This window comes from Antechinus flavipes, chromosome 5, assembly GCF_016432865.1.
Source record: "Antechinus flavipes isolate AdamAnt ecotype Samford, QLD, Australia chromosome 5, AdamAnt_v2, whole genome shotgun sequence".
NCBI classification, from domain to species: Eukaryota; Metazoa; Chordata; class Mammalia; order Dasyuromorphia; family Dasyuridae; genus Antechinus; species Antechinus flavipes.
In genome coordinates this window covers 92,036,732-92,059,986 of record NC_067402.1, presented here as the reverse complement: position 1 = coordinate 92,059,986, position 23,255 = coordinate 92,036,732, and the positions used below count along the sequence as shown (strand labels likewise).

General features: G+C 38.7%; 1 long non-coding RNA gene across 1 annotated transcript; it reads right to left on the bottom strand.

Annotated features, from left to right (window-relative positions):
* Positions 1-11,326: 11,326 nt before the first annotated feature.
* Positions 11,327-23,235, bottom strand: LOC127539338 (uncharacterized). The gene is made up of 3 exons (XR_007947907.1): positions 22,111-23,235; positions 17,135-17,239; positions 11,327-14,619 (listed from the first exon to the last, which is right to left on the bottom strand). It is a non-coding gene; the product is annotated as an uncharacterized LOC127539338 (long non-coding RNA).
* Positions 23,236-23,255: the final 20 nt, after the last annotated feature.

The window sequence follows — 23,255 nt, the reverse complement described above, 5'->3', positions numbered from 1 at the left end:
TAAATGAGTCCTCCTTGAGGGAGCCATATTAATGTGGTTTGAGTCAACAATAGGCTGACACCCCTTCCTTATAGAACTGTTTCATTTGTGTTTCCCAGTAGGAACAAGGGTATGAAAGAAGCTAGATCCTAAATTGCTTGACTGAGTTCAAAAGTATATGTCGAGTATGTGTTTGTCTATGTGTAGATCCAAAGGGGTGTGGGAAAGGATTGAGGAGGAGAGAGAACCCAATTTCTACCTGTTTTTTGAAATTCTATTTTTTCAATGAATGAGCCTTTTTATTTCCTTTCCCTGCTCCCATTTAAAAGAAAAAAAGCAACCCTTGCAACAAGTATATACATAATTAAGCAAACAAATTCAACCTTACCTTTAGTTAGAATTAATAGTCTTATATGATGTGATTTGGGGGATAACACCTCTCCAAATATTGTTTTTTTTTTAAATAACTTTTTATTGACAGCTTCTCCAAATATTGTAAAAAAAAAAAAAAAAAAAAAAGAAAAGAAAAAAGTCATTAGCTTGCCTCAGTGCCTGAAATAGTACCATTAAAATCAAGACTAAAGTATTGAAAACTTTTTGAATTGCACCTCAATTTCTTGGGAAAGATAGCACATATAGTCATTGTGGCAGATGTGGAAGAATTACAGTATTTTGGTCTAGGAAAGAAATGTTGGACTTGTATTCTACTTTAGCTTTCTCAATAGTTGTATGATTTTGGGTAAGTCACTTCTCAACAACCTCAGTTTGCTTACATGCATAGCATGGCTTCTAAATAGCTGTGGAACCCCCTTGCCTATTCTAGGTTCATTGTGGGGTGCTACTCAGGTTACTTTCTACTGCCTTCTTTACTGATTGATGGCAGGAACTATAAATCAAATAGCAAAATACCTAGAACAAATTAGTAGAACAGAGCAAATTAGAGAACAAGGGAAATTAAATAGTAAAATCATTTTCTGCCTCAGTCCCCATACATGGAGGGATGTATTCTTTCACATGATCCCATGCCAGCAGGAGAGGGAAAGTTTCTCAGACAACTCATGATGCTAGGACAATGGGTCACTACTCAGTGTCTCCTAACAATCAGATATACTTCATTGCTTTTCCAGTGTGCCTTAAAGCTATGATTCATTGTCTCAATAGCTACTGACACTACTAATCCTTTGCTTGCAAGCTGCTGCTGCCATCTGCTGTAACTCAATTGTAGCTACTTCGAAGACAATGTTATTATTCTTTTGTGAGATGGCTTGAGCTGAAATTTCTTGGGCTAATCCATTATTTTTAGCCTTTTTGAAAATCTGATATATAGTCATACTCATATAGTACACAGGACAGTCCCCCAGACTGCTGTGGATATATGAGTGGAAAAAGGAGTAATTTATTAAAAATCTAATATGTGGCACTTGTGGGCACATGATAAGCACTTTTACAAGTGTCTTATTACACATATATGTATATATATATACATATACACATGTGTATATGCATATATACAAGTATATACGTAGATACTTTGATAGATCTGTTTTCATTAGTATGGATACTTTTTCCATTACTGCAGATTAAAACTCTCCCATGACATTTCATCCTGTGTGATTCTTGTCTAGATCCTCCTGCAGATACTTGAAGGGGACTCAAGCTGATATAAGTGGGTCTTCCTTTGGATTTCTCAAAATTGCATGGATCCCAGTGGAGCAAGCAGACTGTTTATCAATTGTTTTTGCATCTTGATATTTAGTGAATACACCTTTTTCCTGTCATCAAAATTGCATGGATCCCAATGGAGCAAGCAGACTGTTTATCAATTGTTCTTGCATCTCGATACTTAGTGAATACACCTTTTTCCTGTCGTTCTTCTATTTGATAAACCAGTCCTTTTAAAAAATAATTTATTACTGCCTATTCACTGCCACCATATACTTATTCATTGTTCTTTGGGAGATGTGATAGAGCATGACTCAAAACCTTTTTTCAACACTGAAAAAAATTTAATTAAAAATATATTTAAAAACTTTTGTGAAATGGAGAATCTTAGGGTCACAAAAAACATAATACATTTTTCCAAATGCAATTTAGCCCACTCTCTTCAATTCTAAACCCAGTTCATTGGACCCCTGCATTATATGTCTTAGTGGATCAGTTCTATATGTTGTCCATACAGAAATTCTTTATCCTCTTGGTTTTTGCTAAGTGGATGGTTAGGTGAGCTCTTTCTAGTTTCCTAAATCAGTTTCTCGACTAGTTTCCTAAATCAGATAATCAGTACAATGTTGACTATTTTTTAAAAGGTATATGATTGAGTGGAACAAAATCCTGCCCCCAAAAGGATATGATAAATGTATACACATTAAAAATTATACAAGAATGACTTTGCCTTTTCTTGGAGGCCAGTTCTCTAGCTCCTTCCCTAGCCAGGCCAACAGCTCAGGTTTCTTGAAGGAACTTATGGGAAGAAAGAGATGAAAGAAAATGTTTACCTGGAATTCTGGCCTCTACAGTGATCACTCCATTGGGACTCTGGGATTCTGCTCTATAAGAAAGTTGCGCATCTAGTTGGTTCCAGTCATCCTCCTGCACCTTCCCCTAAGGAAAGCTGGCTAGGGGTGGTGTGAGAAGATAGAATGGAAGAATGGACAACTAAGGGCAAAGGACATATAGACAGGAGTCAAGTATGGGAGCAGGTTAAGGGTGTGGGGAATACTTCAGACTCTGGAAGGGAGTGGTGTGAGGGAACAAAGTTAAGAGTATTAGCCTATATTAGCCATATAGTTCAATGATGCCAAATGGCATCCATGTCCCTCAGGGACCAGACAGTTCTTGCTCCACACCTATACTCCAAACACTACTAGGACAGAGATATGCTTGTCCAGATAAGCCAATGAGAAGTTGGACTTTGTATATGGAGAAGGGATATTCTGGAAGGATGAGTAGCAGAAGAGCTGGGATTGGTACAATCAGGAAACTGGAATTTCAGTGGGCCCTTTTCCTCCCTCATCAGGGTCAGGCTGCTCTTCTATAGAGTCTATCAAGTTAGTATTTCCCCAACATGTCCAGGTAAAGCTTCTGCCCCTCATCTAGTACTAATTAATCCACTGGAGACCTGGGTTGAAGCCTTGCCTTCAATAATTTTTGATTGTATAACTATTTGCAAATTATTTATACTCTTTGAGTCTTACAGAATTAAGAGTTGTCAGGAACCTTGAAGGCCATTTAATCTTATTACCTCATGTAGCTTTTGAGAAAACTAGATATCAAAGGTGAGAGTTGAACCTACTCAAGTCCTCAACTTTTTTTGGACACTACCCATTTTCCTCATTTGTAAAATTGAAATACTTATAGTTCAGAAAAATGCATTGGGAAGCTTAAAGCCCCATAATTAAATCAATTACAGATATAAAGTTTGAAGTAATCTGGTCCAACCATCTCATTTTTCAGATTATAAGTGTGAGCTTCCATTGCACATCCAATATGTGGATACAGATATTGTTTAACTTGGGTTCCACTCTCCTATCTCTAAATGAGGTCCACTGGCTCTCCCATACTCAACCAAGAGATAATGAAGGTTTTCAAGGAGGCCCCCACCTCAAGGCAAAGCAGAGTAGGGATGACCCTAGAAGGTCATTTTGGCCAAACTGCCTCTGTGAAGAATATTACTTAACTCACCTTTTGTATCCTTTGAGGGTCACGTAGCTTTTATTAGAAATCTCACACAAATAATTCCATTTCCTTTTTGTGGGCTTAGCCTGTGCCCTCTCCTTTTGTTCTCAGGGGGGACAAAGAGGATACTTCAGTCCTGTTTTCCTTGACAATTCCAGATCATGGCCCATCTTTAGAGTCATCTTGTTAACTGGGCTTAATTCTTACAAATCTTCCAGAGTTTCTCTTGCTTTTCCTGTCTTTGTATTCCTGATACTGCCAATAGAGATGAGGAATTGGAGGAAGAGAGTATGGATAGTTCAATGAACCCTATCCTTGTGGTTAGATAAAAATAAAATTTTATATCTGTTTAATATTTTAAAGTTGATAAAACACACATGAATTAGTTGATTTGTTCCCTGCAACAATCTTAATCACCCCTTTGAAAGACCAGGAAACGGAGACACAACCTATGGAATGATAATGAATAGAACCTAAGGACAGAGGCAGCTAGGTTGTTCAGTGGCCTAGGGATTCAGTGCTGGGCCTGGAGTGAGGAAGACCTGAATTCAAATCTGATCTCAGATCTGTACTGTGTGATCCTGGGCAAATTACCACCTCTGTCTGCTTCAGTTTTCTCAATAGTAAAATGGGGATAACTATAGCACTTTGCGAGGTTGTTGTGAGAAATAGCATTTTTATAAAGTGTTAGTGCAATGCTTGGTGCACAGTGTTATATAAAGAGATATTTCCCTTTCCTACGATATTCACAACAATGAACTTATTGAGAAACTAAATAAAAATATAAAGGGAAATCTAAAGAAGTTTGCTGTGACCAATTTAATTTTGCAGCAACATTGTTAAAATAATCAAGTGTCGCCGTACAAAACATAAGGTATCCATAACCCCTTTCAACAGATGGCACATTTAGAACATTGTTCCTTTGGAATTTATTCTCTAACGCTGAATTGCATAATGGATTTTCTTAAAAGCAATTAACATGGGGTATACTTGAATGTTAGGTCTTTAAATATGACATATCTGCACTGCTCTTGGATGAATGAAATAGGATAGAAATGAACAATATAGGAATGACATTGACTTTATCTTAAGGTGAAGGATATGATGGGATTTGAAGAATTCTGAGGTTTTCCCAAGCTCTAAATATTCCCTTTCCCATCTAACTCAATAATACCTTGTATTACATTAAAAGTAATTTTTTCTGTAGGCTCCTCTTTTTTTTTTTTTTTTAATTTTTTATTTAATAATTACATTATATTGACACTCGTTTCTGTTCCGATTTTTTTTCCCCCTCCCTCCCTCCACCCCCTCCCCTAGATGGCAAGCAGTCCTTTATATGTTGGATATGTTGCAGTATATCCTAGATACAATATATGTTTGCAGAACCGAACAGTTCTCTTGTTGCGTAGGGAGAATTGGATTCAGAAGGTATAAATAATCCGGGAAGAAAAACAAAAATGCAGATAGTTTACATTCGTTTCCCAGTGTTCTTTCTTTGGGTGTAGCTGCTTTTGTCCGTCATTTATCAATTGAAACTCAGGTCTCTTTGTCAAAGAAATCCACTTCCATCAAAATATGTCCTCATACAATATCGTTGTCGAAGTGTATAATGATCTCCTGGTTCTGCTCATTTCACTTAGCATCAGTTCATGTAAGTCTCGCCAGTCCTCTCTGTATTCATCCTGCTGGTCATTTCTTACAGAACAATAATATTCCATAACATTCATATACCACAATTTACCCAGCCATTCTCCAATTGATGGGCATCCATTCATTTTCCAGTTTCTAGCCACTACAAACAGGGCTGCTACAAACATTTTGGCACATACAGGTCCCTTTCCCTTCTTTAGTATTTCTTTGGGATATAAGCCCAATAGAAACACTGCTGGATCAAAGGGTATGCACAATTTGATAATTTTTTGGGCATAATTCCAGATTGCTCTCCAGAATGGTTGGATTCGTTCACAACTCCACCAACAATGCATTAGTGTCCCAGTTTTCCCGCATCCCCTCCAACATTCATCATTATTTTTTCCTGTCATCTTAGCCAATCTGACAGGTGTGTAGTGGTATCTCAGAGTTGTCTTAATTTGCATTTCTCTGATCAATAATGATTTGGAACACTCTTTCATATGAGTGGTAATAGTTTCAATCTCATCCTCTGAAAATTGTCTGTTCATATCCTTTGACCATTTATCAATTGGAGAATGGCTTGATTTCTTATAAATTTGAGTCAGTTCTCTATATATTTTGGAAATGAGGCCTTTATCAGAACCTTTAACTGTGAAAATGTTTTCCCAGTTTGTTGCTTCCCTTCTAATCTTGTTTGCATTAGTTTTATTTGTACAAAAGCTTTTTAATTTGATGTAATCGAAATTTTCTATTCTGTGATCAGTAATGGTCTCTAGTTCATCTTTGGTCACAAATTTCTTTCTCCTCCACAAGTCTGAGAGATAAACTATTCTATGTTCCTCTAATTTATTTATAGTCTCGTTCTTTATGCCTAGGTCATAGACCCATTTTGATCTTATCTTGGTATATGGTGTTAAGTGTGGGTCCATGCCTAATTTCTGCCATACTAATTTCCAATTATCCCAGCAGTTTTTATCAAATAATGAATTCTTTTCCCAGAAGTTAGGGGCTTTGGGTTTGTCAAACACTAGATTGCTATAATTGACTATTCTGTCTTGTGAGCCTAGCCTTTTCCACTGATCCACTAATCTATTTCTTAGCCAATACCAAATGGTTTTGGTGACTGCTGCTTTATAATACAATTTTAGATCAGGTACAACTAGGCCACCTTCATTTGATTTTTTTTTCATTAATTCCCTTGAGATTCTCGACTTTTTATTGTTCCATATGAATTTTGTTGTTATTTTTTCTAGATCAATAAAATATTTTCTTGGAAGTCTGATTGGTATAGCACTAAATAAATAGATTAGTTTAGGGAGTATTGTCATCTTTATTATGTTCGCTCGGCCGATCCAAGAGCACTTAATATTTTTCCAATTATTTAAGTCTGACTTTATTTGTGTGGAGACTTTTTTATAATTTTGCTCATATAATTCCTGACTTTCCTTTGGTAGATAGATTCCCAAATATTTTATGGTATCAACAGTTATTCTGAATGGAATTTCTCTTTGTATCTCTTGCTGTTGGGTTTTGTTGGTGATGTATAAAAATGCTGAGGATTTATGGGGATTTATTTTGTAGCCAGCCACTTTGCTAAAATTATGAATTATTTCCAATAGCTTTTTGGTAGAATCTCTGGGGTTCTCTAGGTATACCATCATATCATCTGCAAAGAGTGATAGTTTGGTTTCCTCATTGCCTACTCTAATTCCTTTTATATCTTTCTCGACTCTTATTGCCGAGGCTAGTGTTTCTAATACGATATTAAATAATAATGGTGATAGTGGACAGCCTTGCTTCACTCCAGATCCTACTGGGAAAGGTTCCAGTTTTTCCCCATTGCATATGATGCTTACTGATGGTTTTAAATATATGCTCCTGACTATTTTAAGGAAAAGTCCATTTATTCCTATGCTCTCAAGTGTTTTTATTAGGAATGGATGTTGGATTTTATCAAATGCTTTTTCTGCATCTATTGAGATGATCATGTGGTTTTTGTTTGTTTGGTTATTGATATAGTCAATTATGCTAATAGTTTTCCTAATATTGAACCAGCCCTGCATTCCTGGTATAAATCCTACTTGGTCATAGTGTATTATCCTGGTGACAATTTTCTGTAATCTTTTTGCTAATATTTTATTTAAGATTTTAGCATCAATATTCATTAGGGAGATTGGTCTATAATTTTCTTTCTCTGTTTTCAGCCTACCTGGTTTAGGTATCAGTACCATATCTGTGTCATAAAAGGAGTTTGGTAGGACTCCTTCAATCCCTATTTTTTCAAATAGTTTATATAACATTGGAGTTAATTGTTCTTTAAATGTTTGGTAGAATTCACATGTAAATCCATCTGGTCCTGGGGATTTTTTCTTAGGGAGTTGATTGATAGTTTGTTCTATTTCTTTTTCTGAGATGGGACTGTTTAGGATATTTACTTCTTCCTCTGTTAGTTTGGGCAAGCTGTATTTTTGGAGGTATTTTTCTATTTCATTTAAGTTGTCGAATTTATTGGCATAAAGTTGGGCAAAGTAACTCCTAATTATTGCTCTAATTTCCTCTTCGTTAGTGGTGAGTTCTCCCTTTTCATTTTTAAGACTAACAATTTGATTTTCCTCTTTCCTTTTTTTAATCAGATTTACTAAGGGTTTGTCTATTTTGTTGGTTTTTTCATAGAACCAACTCTTAGTTTTATTAATCAATTCAATAGTTTTTTTACTTTCAATTTTATTGATCTCACCTTTTACTTTTAGAATTTCAAGTTTAGTGTTTGACTGGGGGTTTTTAATTTGTTCCTTTTCTAGCATTTTTAATTGCAAACCCAATTCATTGACCTTCTCTTTCTCTATTTTATACAAATAGGCCTCTAGAGATATGAAATTTCCCCTTATTACCGCTTTGGCTGCATCCCATACATTTTGGTATGATGTCTCATTATTATCGTTTTCTTGGGTGAAGTTATTAATTATGTCTATGATTTGCTGTTTCACCCAATCATTCTTTAGTATGAGATTATTTAGTTTCCAATTATTTTTTGGTCTACTTCCCCCTGCTTTTTTGTTGAATGTAATTTTCATTGCATCGTGGTCTGAAAAGGATGCATTTACTATTTCTGCCTTACTACATTTGAGTTTGAGGTTTTTATGTCCTAATATATGGTCAATTTTTGTATAGGTTCCATGAACTGCTGAAAAGAAAGTGTATTCCTTTCTGTCTCCATTACATTTTCTCCAGAGATCTATCATATCTAACTTTTCTAGTATTCTATTTACCTCTTTGACTTCTTTCTTATTTATTTTGTGGTTTGATTTATCTAATTCTGAGAGTGCAAGGTTAAGATCTCCCACTATTATAGTTTTACTGTCTATTTCTTCTTGCAGCTCTCTTAGTTTCTCTTTTAAGAATTTAGATGCTACCCCACTTGGTGCATATATGTTTAATATAGATAGTGCTTCATTATCCATGCTACCCTTTAGCAAGATATAGTGTCCTTCCTTATCTCTTTTAATTAGGTCAATTTTTGCTTTAGCTTGATCTGAGATCAGGATGGCTACCCCTGCTTTTTTGACTTCACCTGAAGCATAGTAGATTTTGCTCCAACCTTTTACCTTTAACCTGCATGTATCTCCCCGCTTCAGGTGTGTTTCCTGTAAACAACATATTGTAGGATTCTGGCTTTTAATCCATTCTGCTAACCGCTTCCTCTTTATGGGGGAGTTTACCCCGTTCACGTTTATGGTTAGAATGACCAATTCTGTATTACTTGCCATCTTGTTAACCCCGGTTTATGCTTTCCTCCCTTCTTTCCCCTTTCCCCCCCTTCCATGTATTAAGCTTGTGAGCACCCCTTGCTTCTCACAGCCCTCCCTTTTTAGTGTCCCTCCCCCCGCCTTAGAGTTCCTCCCCCTATCTTACCCCTTTCCCTCCCAGTTCCCGTATTCCCTTCCACTTAGCTTATTCCTTCCCTTTCCACTTTTCCCTTCTCACTTTTCAATGAGATGGGAGAAGTTTCACCATAGATTGAATATGTCTTAAGATTTTTCACTTAAAGCCAATTCTGAAGGCAGTAAGATACCCACTATATTCATCCCCCTCCATTCTTTCTCTCAGATATAATAGGTTTCCTATGCCTCTTCATGAGATGTACTACCCCCACTTTACCCTTTTTCTGGTACAATGTCCTTTCCACATCAATTTCTAGAACAAGGTATACATGTATTCTTTATACATCTATATAGTCAAAATATAGTTCCCAAGATTAATCTTTACCTTTTTAGATTTCTCTTGAGTTCTATATTTGTAGATCAAACTTTTTGTTAAGTTCTGGTTTTTTCATCAGAAATAGATGAAATTCGCTTACTTCGTTGAATGTCCATCTTCTTCCCTGGAAAAAGATGCTCATTCTCGCTGGGTAAGTTATTTTTGGTTGCATACCAAGTTCCTTAGCCTTTCGGAATATCATATTCCAGGCCCTTCGATCTTTTAATGTGGATGCTGCCAGATCCTGGGTGATCCTTATTGTGGCTCCTTGATACTTGAATTGGGTTTTTCTAGCCGCTTGCAATATTTTTTCTTTCATCTGAGGGTTCTGGCATTTGGCCACTATATTCCTTGGTGTTTTGATTTTAGGATCCCTTTCAGTGGGTGATCGATGAATCCTTTCAATGTTTATTTTTTCCTCTGTTCCTATGACTTCTGGGCAGTTCTCTTTGATAATTTCCTGGAAGACAGTGTCCAGGCTCTTTTTTTCATCATGTTTTTCTGGGAGTCCAATGATTCTCAGATTGTCTCTCCTGGATCTGTTTTCCAGGTCTGTTGTCTTCCCCAGAAGGTATTTCACATTTTTCTCCATTGTTTGATTTTTTTGGATTTGCTTGACTGATTCTTCTTGTCTCCTCGAGTCATTCAATTCCACTTGTTCAATTCTGATTTTCAGTGAAGTATTCTCTTCACTCACTTTTTAAAATCTTTCTCTAATTGTCCCATTGAGTTCTTTTGTTCTGTGGAACTTTTTTCCATTTCGCCAATTTTGTTTTTTAGAGAGCTGTTTTCTGTTTCCAGTTCACTAATCCTATTTTTCAAGGATTTTACTTCTTTATCCACTCTCTCTTTAACTTTCTCCAGGCTCTTTTGCCAAGCCTCCCTCTCCTTTTGCCAAGCCTCCCTCTCCTTTTGCCAAGCCTCCCTCTCCTTTTCCCAAGCCTCCCTCTCCTTTTGCCAAGCCTCACTCTGCTTTCCCCATTTTTCTTCTAGCTCCCTTGTGAGAGCCTTTTTAATCACTTCTATGAGGTTCATCTGTGCTGAGGAACAGACGATCTCCTCCTTTGGGGAATCACCTGGGGACTGCCTGTTTTTAGTCTCCTCAGGATTTAGAGTCTGCTCTCTATCTGTGTAGAAGCTGTCAAGGGTTAAAGTCCTCTTCAGCTTCTTGCTCATTCTGTCTATTAATCAGAGACAAACTACCAAAGAAAAACAGAAAAAACTGGAGTCTTTCTTTGGGGGGGGGCTGGGTGTGTTATCGAGCTTCCTCTACAGACTGCAGGGGGCAGCAGTGAGGCACTAGCAGGACTGTGCTGCGCCTGCGCTCTGAGATCCCAGAGCGTGCTGAGTCATTGAGGGGGGGGGGGAAGGGGGGGGTGGCCAGGTCCTGAGAGACTCCAGCTGTTTGGGGTTGTATTCTTCAGCCCCGGTGTTTTTAGCTTCTCTGCTGGGCTGTTGACTTGTTGCCGGAGGAAAGTATCCAAACCTGTAGCGAAGCTCTCCCCGCAGAAACGGCTACGATCACTCTCCACCCCCTCTCCAGTCTGCTCCTGTGCCCTCACTGCCGCTGCCCGCCGCCTGCGCCCGATCTAAAACCGCCCCAGCCCTCCAGTAAAGACAGACCTTTCTTGGCGGATCTCAAGGATGGCTTCTCTTGGTAACTATTTGTGGGTTTTTTTCAGTCAAGCATTGATTCAGAGGCTTGTAATGAAGTGGATAGTGAGAGAAAGCGCGGAGCTTATGCAACTGTGAGCCTCCTCTCCGCCATCTTAACCGGAAGTCCCTGTAGGCTCCTCTCTAAAATGTCAATGCTCCTGGGAGAGAAATTAGGTTAGTTCTTAATCCCTTAGAATGAATAATAACCCCTGAACTGCTCTTTGCCACTTACAAAGTACTTTCATTTTCACACATATTATATCATTTGCTGCTCACCCCATGTCTCCAGGAGAAGGAAGGGTAGCTGTTATTTGCATTCTTCTGATAAAGAAACTTGTTTGGTAAGGCTGAAACTTGTCATCAACTAATTAGGAGCAGATTCAGAACTGAAAACTAAATCTTCTGATTCCCAATCAGCATTTTCCCCACTGTATGAGATTTGAATTGATTACAAAAGAGAAAGCAACCATGAGAGCACTGGGAGAAATAAGAAGCAAAAAAGAGGAAATGGGAGCAGGAAGAGAGTGTTGGGACAGAGGGCTGGGGCAAGGATCTCTATTCCACAAAGATTCTAGCAAGTGGGGACTTCTCCTCCAGTACCCAATATTGGTTCTGCCTTATAATTGTGAAGGTTGGGGTTGAAATGAGAGGAGAAGAAACAAAAAGGATGGGAAGGAGGATTGTGGGAGAAGAGAGAAGAGATTGAGGGAATGAAAAAAGAGCAGAAGGGGGAAAAGTTGGATAGATGATTAAAGAAGAAATAGAGGAGTGGAAGATGGAAGGGAAGAATTGAGAGTAAAAAGAGGGATAGGAGGAATGAATGGAAAAGCACATCCACTAAACCTTGGACTAAGTGCTGGGGATATAAATACCAGAGACAAAAACAGTCTATCTTTTTAAGCAATTACTTTTTAACGGGAGAGACAACACAAAAAGGAAGTAATGGCTAGAGAGGGGCATTTTGGTCCTGAAAGTTACAAGGATAGGGAGAAGAGTGAAAGAGATGGAGTAAAAAAGGAAATATAGTAGGGATGGAGGGAGAAAGAAGTAAAAAATAAGATGGAAGGAAGAAGTAAAAGAAGGAAACAAAAGGGGCATTAAATTCTATTATGTAATAATTCCTTTGAATTTCCTGGGCTAAAGATTCAGCAGTCAAAATCAGTGTACCACCCTTTTGCTTAGCTTGCCTTAATCAGTTTCTTCTTAACCAATTCAAATTCAGACCCATTTGATAACAGCATGAAGTTAATGTAGTTTTCGTGATTGTCACAAAAATGACCAAAGGAGAGCAGTGAAGAGATCTCAGAGGGAGGAACCATTTAGAAAAAAAAAGAGTTGCCCAAAGTTGTTACAGCTACTTTGTGGAAGAATTTGGACTACACTTTCAATGTCTTACCTCTGAATCCAACAACTTCCCCCTGTACCAGATAGTGCTCATTGTGCCGAAAGTTTCCTTCGTAATCTGGAAACAACATAGTAAATCAGAAGATCATTGGTATTAGGGAACTTGCAATGAGCCCGCAGGGAACAGCAAAGACAGCTAGAAATGTAGGGATGGTAAAACTTTATTATGGAAGAATAACGAACAGTCAATTCTGTGGTCCTGCTTAAATGTTCATAACATAGGACTGGAATCAACCACACAAAAATCTAAGATCATAGGATCATAGATTTAGAGCTGGAAGGAGCCTAATAGGTTATTTAGTCCAACTTCTTCATTTTACAAATGAGGAAACAGATCCAGATTGGCTAAGTGACAAATGACTAGGAGTGGAATTTAGGATTTCCAATTCCAGATTTTTAATAGTGATTTTTGAACCTACTGTTGTGCTGCAGGAAAAGAAAGATGGTGGATTTGGATTTTTGATAGAAGAATAAATGGAAGTTCTTTCAGCCAGACTTCAGATAACATGGCAAGCTGAGGGCTATTTGGACCTTGTCCAGATTTTTCACATGTGGAGAAAAGAATGGGGAGATCTCTTTATCTTCCTTTCTAAAGGATCTTCAAGTGACAACTTCTCAAAGATGAGGAACTTATATTTCTGTTCTATGAGGAGAACTTACTTATAAGGTGAATTTCTTCCTCTCTAGGCCCCTATCTGTTGGCCTTGTGGAATAATTAACCATTCTCATCCTATGAGAGAAGGAAAAGAGCTACTGTGACCTGATTCCTCTGGAAACTCCCAAGTGGTCTGGCCCCATGATAATCTTCCCAGATGGCTCTTTGAAGATATCCCATTCTATCCTCTTTTAGTGGCTGACCATGGCAATCCAAGAATAGTCATGCTACTGCCTCAGAGAAGCAGTCCCTTCTTTTGGAATGTCACATTCCCCAGCACTGGAAAGTGTCTTGGCTCTTCATCATGGGTCTTTTGGTGGGTCAGCATAATCCTCTTGTCCCGGAAAGCCTTTCCACATATCTTGCACTGATAGGGTTTTTCTTCTGGGAATGATGAGAGCATTCATTGTCCCCCTGCCCAGTGTACCCACAAGTGGCTTTTCAAATGCTGCTTCTGGCTACAGGCCTTCCCACATTCAGAACATGTGTATGGTCATTTCCCAGTGTGTACCCTGCAGTGGATGGTCAGTGTCTTCTTGTCCTTAAAACTCTTGCCACAGCTGACACAGGTGAAGGGATGCTCACTTGTGTGGATGCATTGGTGGCTGACCAGATGGTGCTTCTGGCTGAAGCATCGAGAGCACAGGGAGCAAGTAAAAGGCCTCTCACTTGTGTGCACTCGATGGTGACTCCTGAGATGGTGCTTTTGGCTGAAACACTTCCCACACTGAGGACAGCGATAGGGTCTCTCACCAATGTGTGTCCGCCTGTGGGACACCAAGATCTGCTTGAGGCGGAAGCACTGGCCACACTCCCCACAAAGGGCCTCTCTGCCAGGTGACCATTGATGTGTTTCGTGAGGGTTCCAGCCTTTCTGAAGTCTTTCCCACACTGAAGGCAGACATGAAGCTTCCTGGGGTCAGGTCTTCTGTGCTTAGGGAGGCCATGATTTGGAAGGGCATCTTTGAGCATCACTCCCATTTTATCATGCTTCCCGACATGGATCTTTCCATGCCTCTTGAGGTCCCCCTTGGAAGGGAAACCTTTTCCACACTCGAGGCACTTAAAAGGCCTTTCTCCCGTGTGGCTGCACTCATGGATGGTCAAGGCTGTGTTGCTTTTGAAGCTCTTGTCACACTCAGCACAGGTTAGGGGCTTCTTTTTTCCCAATAGTCTTTGGGGCACACTAGACCTTCCTGTATGGGTCTGTTTTTTCTAGGACTTTTCTCTGCTACTGTTTTTAGTCTTTAGGGAGAGCTGGACAATACCCTCTGACTTCATCAAGAATGTAAATGGCTCTGAGTCTTCCATATTGTCTCCAACATATTTAATCCTCTCATTTCTGATCCAATTCCTAGAACCTGAAGAGGAGAAAAAGAACCCATATGTTAGCCTATGGAGAGGGCTGTACTCCTGTCATTGAATATTATCTCCCAGCCCCAGAGCAGTCCCCACAAAGAGTATCCTATAATAGTCTTGTTCCATATCTAGATAGGGCCATTAATTGTGGAATAACAGTAAAGCTGCAGCCCTAAGCCAGAGCTGGGGATAATACCTACAGTTAGATTTTAATGAAAAGCAATAAATAGGATCAAACACCTTCCAACCTTACCTTTCAGCAACAGGGAATTGATATGGAAAGAAACTGAGATTTCAGTGCCTCAAAAATTGAACCAAAGTTATTAAGCTTTGCTGTAGACAAAGACAGGTAATAAAGACATAAATATAGATGAAGAATAGTTACTTTACCTACTTGGGTTAGTTTTAGATCAAATAAAATTGCAGTTAAGCCAGAAAAATTCTTGGAAGTATCAAAGAATGAGCTAATTTAGCTTAGATACTATCTGTAGAAGAAGGCTGTGATGTCCATTGTGCACAAAGGGGTCATGGAGGAAAGACCTAAGTTTGAGGATACTCTCCCTGGGTTGCTTATGACCAAAGAGCTTTCAGCTTGTCTTTATATGCTAGAACCACTATCTCCTGGGGTTGAAATGACTCCAGTAACCTCTCCTCCCCATTTAACTTCCCTCCCCCTCATCCAAAAGAGGAACCTAAAACATGCAATGCTCAGTGTAGATCAGCAGTGTCAAATAAAAATGCAGTCACATGTTGACTTTGAAAACCCCATACTGACATTATTGCGTTATACTGTATTTTGCTAATTATTTTCTAATTACATTTTAATCTGGTTCTTGCTATACAGACCTATATATTACTCTGACCCCAAAATACCACTCAGCTAAGACAAAGTCTAAAAGAATAAAGCATAGGGACCACATCCGTCCAGTTCCAGAAGGTTGGATCAATGAGACCAGCAAGATGACATTTTCAGAAACACAGTTGTAGTCATCAGAGGTGGGAGGTCCCCCTCCACATACATTCCTCACATGTGGGCCCTTCATGCTTTATCCTTTTTCCAGCTTACTCTTCTTACTAATGGTTTGTATATCTTAGAAAGACTGTATCCTAGGCTTTTTTTTTTTTTTTTACTTTTTTTGGTAATTTAAAAATTTATTATTTACTTATTTTTATTTTTAAATTTTGAGTTCCACATTCTCTTCCCCTCCCCTATTCCTTTCCTCTCCACTGAGAAGACTAATAGTTTGATACAGATTATATATGTCATGCAAAACATTTCCAAATTAGCCACATTGAACAAAAAACACAAGAAAAATAAAGTGAAAAAATCATACTTCAATTTTCACACAGAGTTCATTGGTTCTTTCTGTGCAGGCAGAGAGCATTTTTCATCATAAGTCCTTTAGAATTTTGGGGGGATCATTGTATGGATCAGAATAGCTAAGTGTTTTAGTTGATCATCATTATAGTATCATTATTACTGTATACAGTGTTCTGCTGGGTCTTCTCATTTCACTTTTTAGTAGTTCATTTAGATCTTTCCAGGTTTTTCTGATATTTGCCCTGCTTGTCATCTTTATAACACAATAGTACTCCTTCACAATCATATGTCACAACTTGTTTGGCCATTCTCCAGTTAAGGGGCATATCTCCTCAATTTCCAGTTCTTTGCCACCACAACAAAGAACTACTATATTTATTTTTGTACATATAGGTCCTTTTTTTCTCTTTGGGTTATAGACCTAGTATTAGTATTAAATTTGTAACCATCAAGTCCAGGGAGCTGAAACAATGGATGCCAGTACATTAAGAATGCTGATACAAGGTGAGAATATCCTTGTTACAATTACAGTTACAGAAATGTTCAGCAGTTTTACTCCCTAAGGAGGTTGCTGCCAATAAAAAAAAAAAAAGAAAAAGGAAAAAATGCCTATTTGTACAAAGATCTTCTTAGTAGTTATTAATAGTTTGATGCTATTTATAATAGCACAAACTGGAAACAAACTATATGCCAAATGTGTAAAGGAATATTATATTGCATTAAAAAATGGAAAAACTCATAGGAAGTAAAGCAGGAGAAGAAAACAAGATTCATTACTGCAATGATGCAAATGAAGTCTAAACTAAAAAAACCTAAATAAACATTGAAGATTAAATAGACAAACCCAAACTTCTGGTTAAGTATAGTGGAAGATGTTGGTGCTACCTTGTTAAAAGTCAAAGCTCACAGCCTTCAAATTTTTTTTTAAACAAAGTATCTGACTTAATGTATTTTCCTCAAATCTAACATTATATTCTGCACACAATAGGAGTTTAATAAATGTTTGTTGCTCTAACTGCTAAAGGTGGAACTCCCAGTCCAAACTAGGAAGTCTGGATTAACTTGTGAGAAAAAAATTGAAAACTAACAAATTCATATAAAGAAAATGCAAACTGGTTAAATAAAGTTAGAAAAAAGTTAGATAAAGTTAGAAAACCAGAGATCTGTGCAGTGATTGACACTGACATGAGACTCACCCCAGTGGTAATTCAAGCTGCTTCTATCATTCTGGGATTCCTTTATCCATGGTTCTTCCTTCTGTTCAATTTTACAAATAATCTCTGGTTTGGCAGCAGTATACCCTGAATAAAGAAAGCTGATTGAAAGTGTATCTTGTAATCACATAGGTAGAAATATAGTTCTCAGTTGAAATCTGACTTGAAATGCACATTTGTAGTGAATTGGGCTATGAGAAACATGCTGTGACTTGAAAGGCTGATGTACTAGGCAGTGGTTCTCAAACTTTTGTTTTCAGTACCTTTATCCTATTAAAAATTATTGAGAATCTCTCCAAAGAGTTTTTGTTTATTTGGATTATATTTATAGACATTTACCATATTGGAAATAAAAGCTATTTTTGAATTTGTAGATCCTCTAAAAGGGTTTCAGAGATCCCCAGGATTCAGGGGTCCTCAAACTATAGCCTGTGGACCAGATGTGGCAGCTGAGTTCGATTATCCCCCTCACCCAGGGCTATGAAGTTTCTTTATTTAAAGGCCCACAAAACAAAGTTTTTGTTTTTACTATAGTCCGGCCCTCCAACAGTCTGAGGGACAGTGAACTGGTCCCCTGTTTAAAAAGTTTGAGGACGCTTGGTCCTATGGTCTAAAGTTTAGACCATACTTTGAGAACCACTGTTAGGGCATCAATATGCATTTGTGGGCTGCATAAAAGGCAGGGGGGTTACATTGGCACAGTATGCTTTAGAGCTGTAAGAGACCTTAGGGGTCCTCTACCCTCTCCCATTTTATAGGTGACACTGAAATCCAGAGATGTCATATTGTTTGTCCATGGTCACAAAAATAAGAAAGCTCAGATTTGAATTCAGGTCTTCTGAATAGAAATCCATTGCTCTTTTCACTATAGCTCCAAATAGCACTCTATTACCGACCCCAGAATAAAAAAGCCCAGCCAAGGAGAGGGAAAAACCAGGTTCTGAACCCTTTTTGAACTGTTTTAGTCTTCTGGGATTCTGAGAAAATTTGTGACTCTAGGCTCCCTGACCCCACACACCTGGGGATTCCTGACTGGACAGCTACCAAGCAAGTAATCAACACCCTCACCCATTGAGGTTACCAACTCATAGGTTCCCCTCATCACGTCCTGGTAAAGCTTCTTCTGTACTGCTCACTATTCCTGGGAGAAGTAGACAGCCACATCCTCGAATGTCACTGGCATCTGCAATGACAGCAACCACTCTGCACTGCTGTCATCCTGACAAAGTCCCTAGAGAGGATATCTAGGGACCTCCATGGGTCTGAAGCATACTTTCCAACCCTTTGAAGTGACTTTGGGTCTCCTATATTTTGGGAAGAATCAGGAAAATTCAATTGAATTTTAACATGTCTCTCTGCAAAATTCAGTTCTGTAAACCTTTTCTTTCGTTTTAACTGTCTTATTTTTTTAAAGGCTTTCTGCTTTCATAATTTTTAGGAAATTAATGAATATAGATACAAATGATGATTATATCAGGTCACATTGAGGGCTGTCATGGTAATTTCTACCAATCAACCAATCAGAAACATTCACTATTAAGGGTAATAGGGACAATTCTATTAGTAGTAACTGCCCATCTGAAGGTATCAAATAACAATAGATCCCTCACACTGAAATTATTCCAACACCTTCTGTAAGGTAGAGTTCTTTTCTATCCATCCATCAGCTATTTTCCCCAGGCTCTTCCCAGAGCCCATTCCTCAACTCCCAGCCTCTGCTCAGGAATTATGATGGAATAATAATGAATAGATTTCCCAGAAGCCAAGTAATTTCATCATCTGGCCAACCCATTTCCTTTTCTAAGATTCCTATTCATTTAGACCATTAGTGGCTTGAGTTCAAACCAATGTAAATTGAAATACTATGAGAAGATGCTCCTATCATGAAATTACTTAAGAAGATTGTGTTCCTGGGTCCTGGGAACTAGGGATTGGGCTAGCTGATTCTAGCAATGACTTTATTCCTCTATTCATTATCTTAGGATTTATATCCATATTCTTCCAAAAGAATGAGATAATAAACATAATGCAAAATTTGGAAAATTGTACCTAAAAGCAGAATAGAGATTATCTAAAGGGAACAAAGGAACCACATATAACCAGGCATCTATGGTGAGTTAATTGTGGTATATTTAATGCCTCTAAATATGAAATTAAGACAAAATGGAAACTACACTAACATAGCTTTCATCTTCTGATACCACAGAGCACTCAAGTTTAATTATAGGAACAAAGTTTCTTTTGAAACTAGGCTCAAATTTATCCCATGGATTCTTGCCTCAATAATAAGGTCCTAGATTTAGCCAGTAAAGAATTTTAGGGACTATCTCGCCCAATTTCCTCAATTTATAGGTGAAAAAAACTGGGGCACAGAGACATGCTCATGATCTCCAAGAAGTGAGCAACCTGGCTTTGCATTATTCCCTAACCCAGGCCATCTATCCCATGGAGACTTTTGGATATAATCCTCAAGAGCCAGAATTTCACCTTTAGCCATGAAGCATTTCCAGATCATATCAGTACATGGCAAACATTCTTTTCTCTGAATTGCTAACAAAAATAATGGCACAAATTTCCACAACACATTTTAAAGTTTATACTATCCTTATTCACAGCAATCTAAAATAACCTTATGAAGTTGGTAACTAAAGTATTATGATCTCCATTTTACAGATGAGACAGAGAATCTCAATAATACTGGGAAGTTAGTAGTATTAACATTATTAACCCCATTTTATAGATGGGGAAACAGACTCAGAGAATCTCAATAGCCTTGTGAGGCAGAATATGCAATTTTGGCTTCTTTTTATAAAATGAGACACCCAAAGGTCAAGATGTGTACATGGCTTGTCAGTGGTTACTGGTGGCAGAGATGGTAGAGTCGGGTTTCAAACATTCTAGGTTCTTATTATACCACATTACTTTTCTTTATTATTTGTTTTTCTGTGATAATATAGCACTTACCTCATACTTTATAGAGGCAGAATTAGTTGAAAGAACCTTGAACTTGAACAGGAGTTCCAGGTTCAGGACTAACTGGCTATATAAATTCTCTTATCTCCCCTGAGCTGGAGTTTCCTTATATGTAAATAGGATAATAATATTTGTATCACTTGCCTCAGAAAGCTGTTTATTTCAAGGAAAGCACATTGTAAAACCTAGAAATATGTGCCATTATTATCTTATCCCTGTCTGATCTCCATTACAAGTCTGGATACTATGTCTTTGTATATTTCATAGAGCTTTTCCTATAAAGGACACTCAGTAAATATTTGTTAAGTGAATGATGGGACTCTTACTAGAGAATGTGAACTGCAAATTGTGGTACACAACATGATGGAATGTTTTTGTAGATTAGGAAATGAGGAATAAGGATTTCAGTGAAACCCTAAATAAAATGACAATACAAAATAAGTAGAATAAGAAAACCATGTAATAACTACAGTAATATAAATGGAAAGAACAATAAAATGAAATAGAACATTGTAGAATCATAAAAACTAAGCTTTACCCAGGAAAAGAGATGAGAAAACTTTATCTTTTGTGGAAGATTTGGGGATACTGTGAAGGGAATTTTCAATTCAATTCAATAGCATTAAGTGACAAACACTGGGATAACAAAGACAAAAAATGTAACAGATCCTGTTCTTAAGTTTATGTGGGGGCATGAAAGAGATTTCTCTCTCCTCTAACTGTTTTCTGTCTCTTCTTCCAGAAGATTTTTAGACTATAAGTCTATATTTATCTATTTACAGATAAGTAAAAACAAAATAAAATACAAAACAATTGATGCAGTGGGGTGGATCACTGACAACTGAAGGAATGAGAAAGTGGTACTATGCTAAGCCTTAACAGGCACCAGAGCTTCCATAGGGCAGAGGTAAAGCAGGAGAGCAAGGCTGATATTGGTTGGTTCTGCTGAATTGTTTATTTTGGTTTTTAGTTTTTGTTACAAGGGAACGTTTGATAGTTTGGGAAAGGAAATAATGGAAAATGAATGTAAAGTAGAAGTGAAAGACATCAGTAAAACTCATACAAGCCAGATAGAATGTGGATGGCTTATTTCAATCCAACCTGTCGGTGGAAAACAGCAGCTAGTGCATATGCTATGTGTAATGATGTTTTCTTACTATATGGACGCTCAGATTTTCCCCACCAAGATTTGGAGACAGATCTAATCAGGAATGAGGCAAATTATGCTGATCTTAAACACTGGGAAGGTAGCAGGCAGGTCAGCATCCTGCTTTTAAAATAATCTCCAGGATCCTGGCATTTTCTTTTGCAGGAGGGGAAGGTACAGTTACCCATTCTAACAATCTCCCCTGTGATTCTTAGAATTTGGAGCTGGAAGAGATTAGGGATTCAACTAATTTGACTCTCTCTGTCTATAGTTTTAGGAATAGGCCCATTGAGGGCAAGGTCATGGGGCTAGTTAATGACAGAGCTAGATCTAGAACCCAGATCTCCAGACTTAGTGTAGATCCCTTCTAATTCTAATTTTCAACTTTAATTCATAATTGCAAGAGGAACAGTACAGAAATACCACCACATTTAGGATCACTTAGATGATCTTATCTGCTTGTGGTTTACAAATCCTAAAAACTAGAAGAGGGAATACAATTCTCTTTAGTCTGCAGAACAAGTTTTCCCTTATTCCTTCTATCCATCTTTTCCATCATAGTCCAGTCTCCACAGTTTGGTGCAAATTATGGAAGAGGAGAGCTTGTGCTGTACTCATTTCTCTACCCCTACAGGCTCTCTGTCACCTGAATAATAAAGAAGCCTGAAACTCAGTTCTAAGACAGAACCCGCCCTCGAAGAGAACAGCGTCAGGCAGAGGGAAGAAGGGCCCAGTTGCCTTCATCTCTCTCTTTCCAAAGTTGGTTGCCTCTCTTTCCAATGCATTGGGCCTTCTCTTGGGCTCGAGACTGCCCGGAAGATTGGGCAGGAAGTCCTACCTGCAGAGAGAGCCTTTAGGATAGGTTGCATTCTGGCCCCAGACCGGCCCTGGGCCGGGGCTCTCCTGCATGGGCTGCAGCTGAGGCATTGGAAGCTCTGCGTGTCACCGGAGACAGGAGGCTGGCTTGCGGCCTGAATCCTGGCCTGTTCCGGGCCCTCTGTTCCGGGCTGGCCAAACTGGGAAGCTTCCACGCACCTCAGGCACTCAGGGCGGGATAGAATAGTCATATAGATATTGAAGGACAAAGAAAACAGGAGGAGGTAGAGGACGAAGGAAAGCAACTAGCAGATGGGAAGGGTTTAGCGGAGAATGAAAGCAGGATTGGGCCCAGTATAAGAGACGGGGTAAGCGTGGAGATCAAATCTGAGACCAGACTAGGAGATGCTGGAGGACACAGGATTTAAGAGCATCCTTCTTGCAAAAGGTGAGATTCATCTTCATTATTCCCCTGCTCTAGCGTGGACCAATAGGCTGTGCCTGTTCTAAGACCTGGGCGGCTCCTGCCTATTCCCACTCCCTCCGTTCGTCCCCGGTGGCTTCTGGGACTTGTAGTACTTGGTAGCCACTCCCAGAGGCACCCACACCCATTGGCCACTCTTCTTGCATTCTGGACGCTAGGGCCAGGAAGCGGAGTCGGCGTGGAATGACTAAAAGGGGGACAAGGTGAAAAGTTTTTTCTTAGCTTAGATAAGAGGAAGAGATGTGATGCACTAAAAGTGGTGTCTCAGAGAGTCTCAAAATAAGTAATAAACAAGGGACCGATGGCGGGCACGGCAAGTACTTCCAGAAGAGAATGCGATTGACTTCGGTGTGCTCCTGCTGCCGGGGCTCTCTAGGCATGTTGTGCCAAATGGAAAGAAGAGGGTAGGAGGTCAAGGCTGATCCTCATGTTATCCCTCTCATTTTCCCCTTTGCAACACCTATCGGGCTATTAAACCTCAATTCAAACTTCATCTCTCCTGGAAAGCTTCCAGATGATTCTCCCCTTTCTTCCCCATTGGTAAAAAGCAAACATACACCCCTCACTCAAACCTCCCAAAACAAACCCAAAAACCTTCCTCTTCCGAGCCCTCGAGAAAGTTTATTTTGTAATCCAGTAATATTGTGAATTATAGCTACGAGTGCTTATCTCTTATTTCTTTC